At 31.2% G+C, this 7,800-nt stretch overlaps 1 pseudogene; it reads right to left on the bottom strand.

Annotated features, from left to right (window-relative positions):
* Nucleotides 1-68: 68 nt before the first annotated feature.
* LOC132043483 (TMV resistance protein N-like) lies at nucleotides 69-6,139 on the bottom strand (annotated as a pseudogene).
* Nucleotides 6,140-7,800: the final 1,661 nt, after the last annotated feature.

Below are 7,800 nucleotides of genomic sequence, written 5' to 3'. Positions count from 1 at the left end.
AAAAATTTTTACGTGAAACCCCATCTTTAGGGTCATCTCCCCCTGCAAATCTTTTAAAATCAAAACGAGGTTTGAATGAACTTTGAAGAATATGATATCTCAATGTCATTTTTTTAACTCCATATATAATCATTCATGAAGACTAAATGAAAGAGTTAAGTAGAATTCTTTTGTCAGCAAACAATAACGAAAGATGACTATAATAAATGCAGGGGTGTTAATTTGAGTGTTTCTAAACTAATTAAATTCTATTTTATTTCTATAGTTGTTCCTCAAATTTGTATCATATTTATAAAGGGTTAAAAACAAATTTCTATTGATCTACTGCAGTTACTAGATAAAATATTCTCAATTGAAGATATTTTTGGAGCAACTGTTGAGAGGGAGACAAAGACAGAGGCATAAAAGAGGTAGAACTGGATGAAATTTTCTTCTGCTGCTAGCTTGGCCGTATCAGTAATTTGTTGGATGGAATGTCGGGTGAAGTGGTGCAGTGAGGCAGTTGCCTTGGTATGACTAATATCTTGAAGGGAGAGAGATACGTTTGTGATGGAAGAGAATTTATGAAGAGAGATCAATTATAACAGGGTATCAATCCATTGCAATAGTTCTGAATTGGAAAAAATGAAAAAATCATGTAAAATTATTACACATGTACACAAAACATTTTCTTAAACTTCTTTCTTTCCTTAAAGTTTATTTATGAAAATATATTTATAATTTCAACTATATAAGATTATACAAAAATTAAGCATCTCTAGAAGATTAAACCTTTAGTTGATGAGTTTAAGAGAAAAATATAGCAATAAGTGTTCATAATAAAATGGATTAAAATTTGAGATTTAATCCATCTGTATTTGAAGGCTAAAATATTACTATTTATTTTTCAATATTTGAAGAGATTTCCCATGACCGCGCGAAGCGCGGATAAATTAACTAGTTAATTATATAATTCTACTTCCAAATAATATAATTTCTGAGAATATATGTAGAGTCAAATCTAAAAGAGGTCTCGGAATCGAAGCCTTGGGAACGAAAAAAATTCTGTTGGGAGTGCTGCCCCCGAGACAAGGCAAAAATTATTCTCACCGGGTGTTTACATCAAACCAATATATGTATGATATGTGTTTGAATATATATAATTATCACTTAACCATGATTAATTAATGTATATATTCATTTCATTATATCACTTAACCATAAAGAAATTAAATTAATTTGGTAAACACCCCATGCTTACGTAAGTATTCTGGCACCCCTTCACTGGGCCACTGTAATGTAGATTCGGTTAAATCGTTTCGTGCAGATACTGACAGAAAGGTGGGAACAAAAAAAAAAAACCTAAAAGCTTTTCATGCAATGATACAACAAAATTAATTGAAGCAATACCAATAAATTGTAAGGAGTAATTTTTTTAACAAAATAATCAATGGTAATTAAAATGAATTCCTTATTGAGTTATTAACTTATTAAGTATATAATGTCATACAAATTTTAAGCTAATCCAAACAATGAAATAATTGGATTAAATAAATTAAATGGCTACTAGACTAATTTATGGCTTAATAACATAAGAAAATGAATTAGGCAACGTTAATTGAAGTGGCTACTTGACAAATCAATTAGGCACTAGAGCAGAATCATTTCTACTCCCCTGCCACCCCCCCCCCCAAAAAAAAAAATTGATATTTTTTTTTGAAATTGGTAATCAAATTTTTTTTTATATATATATATATATTTTGTTTTGTTTTTATAGCAGCTCCCCCCCCCCCTCCTCCCACCCCTCAACCCCCACTCCCTCCCCCTAAAAAAATATGTAACTTCTTTTCAAGAATTTTTTTTTGGGGGCGGGGGGGTAGGTGGTAAAAGATCAAAAACAAATACTTTTTTTTTAAATCAAAATTAATTTTTTTTTCGGTGGGAGAGGGTAAGAAACCAAAAAAAAAAAAGAATCAAAACTTCTTTTGAAAAAAATTGTTTTTTTGGGGGGCGGGGGTTGTTTGGGGGGGGGGGGGAGGGGGGCAAAAAACCAAAAATAAAAACTTTTTTTAAAACCAATTTTTTTTTTCAAAATAAGTTTTGAATTTTTTTATTTTTTTTTGTTCTTACTCCATCCACCCACCCAAAAATTTAATTTTGTTTAAAAAAAAAAGTTTTTGTTTTTGATGCTGAATGCACCCAAAAAAAAAAAAAAAAAAAAAAACTACAAAAGTTATGTATTTTTGGTGGGGTTTTGGGGGAGGGGGGGGGGGATTGGTGTAAAAATAAAAAAAATATCAAAACTTTTTTTTTAATTTTTTTTTTTTGTGAGAGTAAGTTTAGTGGTAGGGGGGCTGAGGGGTGGGAGGGGGGGTGGTGTAAAAATTAAAAAAAAAAAAATTGGGAGCGGGGGGAAGGGGTGATGGGTGGCTGAAAAAAAAAGAAAAAATTTCAAAACTTTTGTTAAATTTTTTTTTGTGGGAGGGGGGGGGGTCAAAAATACCCCTGAACTATTTAAAAGGCTGATGTGGCCGTCCACGTGGATAAATTTTTCCACGTGGCACTGCCACATAGGATTCAGTGGAAGGTCGTTAACCAGAGGGGTATTTGTGGCCTCGTCTGGTAACGGCGAGAGTATTTTTTACCCGAAAAATTACCAGAGGGTATAAGTGACCTATTTCGAATAGTTCAGGAGTATTTTTGACCCTTTTCCCTAGTTTTTATAGCACTTGAAGTTCTTGAATAAGTAGTATACCATTAAACGATCTTAAGGTACAATATTAGTTGGGTATTTTTAAGGAAGTATGTGCTTAAGACAAACACTTTGTGCAAATAATTATATAATTCTTCTTCCAAATAATATTAATTATATAATTCTACTTCCAAATAATATAATTTCTGAGAATATATGTAGAGTCAATTCTAAAAGAGGTCTCGGAATCGAACCCCTGGGAATGAAAAAAATTATGTTGGGAGCGTTGTCCCGAGACACGGCAAAAACTTATCCGCACCTGGTGTTTACACCAAACCAATAGATGTATGATATGTGTTTGAATATATACAACTATCACGTAACCATGATTAATTAATGTATATATTCATTTCATTAAATCACCTAACCATAGTAAATTGGGTTTTTGGTGTAAACGCGTGTGCGTAAGTATTTACCACCCTTCCCCCATATATGGGCCTACGATGTGCAAATTCGCATTGAATCGGACTACACGTCTGAGAATACTGAGCAGGAAAAAAAAAAAAAAAAACTAAAAGCTTTTCATGCAATGATAGAACAAAATTAATTGAAACAATACCAATAAATTGTAAGGAGCAATTTTTTTAAACAAAATAATCAATGGTAATTAAAATGAATCCCTTATTGAGTTATTAACTTATTAAGTATATAATGCCATGCAAATTTCAAGTTAATCCAAACAATGAAATAATTGGATTAAATAGATTAAATGGCTACTAGACTATTTATGGCTTAATGACATAAGAAAACGAATTAGGCAACGTTAATTGAAGTGGCTACTTGACAAATTAATTTTGCACTAGAGCACATGCTAACTCATGCAACCATAGAAAGTGAGAAGATTAGCAGAGATATAAACCAAATCCAATTATCAACTGATTATGACTTCAAATATTATTCCTTACGGAAAGGCCTTCTATACGTGAAAGTACGTTATGATGATATTGAGATGATCCAAGAATTTAATTTGCTATCCGATTTTGCTTGAATGAAAATGTGAGAAACTACAAGATTGGAATTGCACCTATATGTCTTTGGAATATGAAAAATAGAAATTGAATATTATGGCATTTTATTTAGCCTACTTACCGTATTGTTGATCATCACTTCTTTGATTTCTTCAGCGTCCCATAGTCTGCTACGTTCCCCAGGATCCTTTTGCAAGTTCACCACATATTTACCCATCTCTTGTATTAAGTCATGCATTTGAATCGTATTTTCTTCAGAGATGATCAGAAGAGATTTGTCAATTAGCACGCTCAGTCCATATTCAGCTTGGAAACCACAACTCTCAAGGATTTGCATGACTTCTTTTTTTTCATTTCCTCGGAGAAAACATGCTATATCTAGAAATATCTCTTGATGTGTGGTCCCAAGTCCATCATAACTTATTTTGAGGTTTTCAATGATTTCTTTTTCAGAGTTTTTTCTTTATGTCCTTTATAGCACTTATCCACTCATTTATGTTCCCATTATGTAAGAAAGAACCCCACACTTTCAGGCTAAAGGAAGGCCTTTAGCATGACTTACCACCTCCAACGTCAGATCCTTACAAAATGCTCATCCAACTTCTTTCTGAAAGCATATTGATTGAATAGTTTAATAGTATCATGTTCAACTATTGTTTCAACTCATGTAATATATCCTTCCCCCATCAAATGCTTGTCTCTAGTGGTTGCAATAATCCTACTACCCTTGCCAAACCAACCATCCCCTTCAGGTAATCAATCGGTTGCCATATGATGCATTATCAAGACAACTAAAACCTTTGACCGTAAGTCGACAAGCCCAGGGTTCCTCCCTTCCTCCTTATCATTCACAAAATTTTCTTTTTTCCCACTTTTGGTTTAGAGAGAAGGATATTTTGCAGAGAGTGTATTCTATGATTTTCTTTAATGTCCTCAAGGAAACAAGCATCTTTAAATTTGGACGAGAGTGTATTATAAAAAATAGTCTTTGCTATTGTTGTTTTCCCGATTCCCCCCATACCCCAGATCCACACAATCCGAACATCATCAATTTCCATCTCTAATAGGGATTCGACTTTCTTTAATTGAGTGTCTACTCCCACAACTTTGTGCAAATAAGATACTGAAGTCTTGCATATGGATGAAATTTTAGCAATAATATCCTTAATACAGTCTGATTCAACCCTACAAATATATACAGACAAAAACGTCAAGAATAAGAAGTATCACATTGTAGAGTCCATAATTATGATAAAAAGGACTATGCACGTAAACCAAACTCTAGAAGAACCAATCAAAATATTATTTACCTAACAATGTCATTGAGTAATAAATTTGATAGGAGCTATGCCTTCTTACAGATAGAAACATATATAATCAACCATCATTCTATTTTCAGAAAATACGAATAAGTTATTTAAGATTCTGTCTGACTCATTTTTGATAGTAGAATATAATTATGTGTAGCTAGTCTTCATAAATTATTCCCTCCGTTTCAATTTATGTGTGTTTAACTCACCCGCCATGGAATAATACAGATCCCACTAGATTTGAGGCATCAGTTAAAGCTTTCCTCCATCCTAGCACCTTCTGCATCCCCTCAGCATCATCCTTATACCTTTTTTCATGTTCGGCAAATGCTACGAAAAAGCTCCCACTTTGGTTTCGAACTTCTGTTGCATCCACATCATAGAAGATCGGTATGACTATTTGTCCATTTTTGTCCTTGCATTCCATGATCTTCACTAGTTCATTCAAGCACCATCTTGATGTAGCATAATTCTTCGAGAAAACGACGAGGGAAACTTGAGACTCTTCAATAGCTTTCAAGAGCTCTTGTGGGATCGAATCACCAAGCTCTAGCCTTTTATCATCTTGAAAGGCGATTATTCCCCTGTTTTTCAAACCCTCGTACAAGTGACCCGTAATTGTTTTACGAGTATCTTCACCTCTAAAACTTAGAAAGACATCATACTTCCATCGAGGAGAGTATTTTGAACTACTATCCAAAGAAGAAGATGATGCCATGGATTCAATTGTACGTCTGAAAAAGAAAACACCAACTGTGTGGATAGATTGTAGTTGTGGTAATAAGATGAAGAAATAGAAACAAAATGAAAGATGATTGTTTCTGTGAATTAAGCAGCAAATAGAAACAAAATGAAAGATGATTGTTTCTGTGAATTAAGCAGCAAATAGAAACAAAATGAAAGATGATTGTTTCTGTGAATTAAGCAGCTTCTTAATGCTTTACTCCACTTGTGATTAGAATTATTATTGTTATTAGGATTTTCTTTGAACTTTAATAGAAGGAAGTAGGAAATTACTTCAAAGCCCACCCACCCTCCCTGCACCAAAATTCCACTTTAATATGTACACAATGGACAGCTAAAAGTACAAGCCCATAAAGCTACAAATTAATTAAAAAAAAAAAAAGAGGAACATTAACATGCCTATCTTGTGAATCACTATTAATCACTATTAGAAATAGAAAAAGTGAATCACTATTAATAAAAATAATCTAAATAAAACAGATAAAAACTGAAACTTTTTCTTTGTACAGAAGGAAAGAATGTTACTTTTCCAAAAGCAAAATAGTTAGTGCTCAATAAAGCAGCATCAGGATTTCTTTATGTAAATTACCTTGTAATAATTCTCTACAGTATATTTGGAGCAAAGAAAGTATTTGAGCTGTACAAGCAGATGAAGCTGCAAAGAAAAAGAAAGGTAAAGACCTATCAATAAAAGTACTAATTGATGGATGGAAAGTGAAAACAAGAAGAGTCAATTTGGAAGAGAAGAATAGAGGAAGAAGAAATTTAATAAAAATTACCTTAGGATAGAAAGTATAGTCATGAAAAAATCCCCAATTTTGATTGAAGGCTTGCAGTCCGTCTTCTTCTTCTAGCTATGCCCATTAATTAATTAATTAATTGGACAATAATTTCGAAAAACCCATTTCTATGGGTAAAAAACCCAATTCCTGTCATACTCCCTCCCTCTCCCTCATTTTACCTCTCTTTTTGGCCTTTACCATGTTTATTAGTACTTCCCGTCTCAAATTATTTATACATTATTAAAAATAGGGGATAGCGCGTCATTCTTTATATACGTAGCGTTTTTGCTACCAGCTTTAATTTTTTAATTTTATCCCTATCACACCCTAAACTATTTAAAACCATAATATTTTACCTAAACGTCACGCCCACTCACGCGAGCGACATATCTTCTCGCTACACATATGTATTTATTTATTTTCTTTTTTTTAAAAAAAAAATTCAGCTTACGTGTCAATTTTTAAGGATAAAAAAATAAAAAATTGATTTTTCTTTTAAAAAATTTATTTTTAAAACCCGTTTTTAAAAAAAAAACTGAAAAGGCAAATAAAAAAACTGATTTTTTGTTTAAAAAATTTATTTTTAAAATCCATTTATTTAAAAAAAAAAAAACTGAAAATGCGAATTAAAAATTTAATTTTAAAACCAGTTTTTTTAAAAAACAAACAAAAAAAAAACTGAAATCGCAAATTAAAAAACTGATTTTCCTTTTATAAAATTTATTTTTAAAACCCGTTTTTTTTAAAAAAAAAAAAGCTAAAAACACGAATTAAAAAACTGATTTTTCTTTTATAAAATTTATTTTTAAAACCCCTTTTTTTAAAAAAAACTGAAAACGCGAATTAAAAAACAGATTTTTCTTTTAAAAAAATTATTTTTAAAACCCTTTTTTAAAAAAAAAAATGAAAACGCGAATAAAAAGACTGATTTTTCTTTTAAAAATTTTATTTTTAAAACTCCTTTTTAAAAAAAAAAAAAACTGAAAACGCGAATTAAAAAACTGATTTTTCTTTTAAAATATGGAAAAATGGATTTGTTAAAAATATGGAAAGCTTGATTATTTTTTTTAAAAGATCTTGACATTCATGATTTCATTTTCTTAGGACACTTTTATTTTTCAAATAAAATCCGAAAAAAGTGTTTTCTTGTCAAAATTTGAAAAAAAAACTGATTTTTTATAAAATTTTGAAAAAATTAATTATTTTTTTTAAAATGTGGAAAACTAGATTTATATTCATATTTTTAACAATCGATTTTTAAGAAA

This window comes from Lycium ferocissimum, unplaced genomic scaffold, assembly GCF_029784015.1.
Source record: "Lycium ferocissimum isolate CSIRO_LF1 unplaced genomic scaffold, AGI_CSIRO_Lferr_CH_V1 ctg25329, whole genome shotgun sequence".
Classification (NCBI taxonomy): Eukaryota; Viridiplantae; Streptophyta; class Magnoliopsida; order Solanales; family Solanaceae; genus Lycium; species Lycium ferocissimum.
This window is presented reverse-complemented; position numbering and strand designations above follow the sequence as displayed.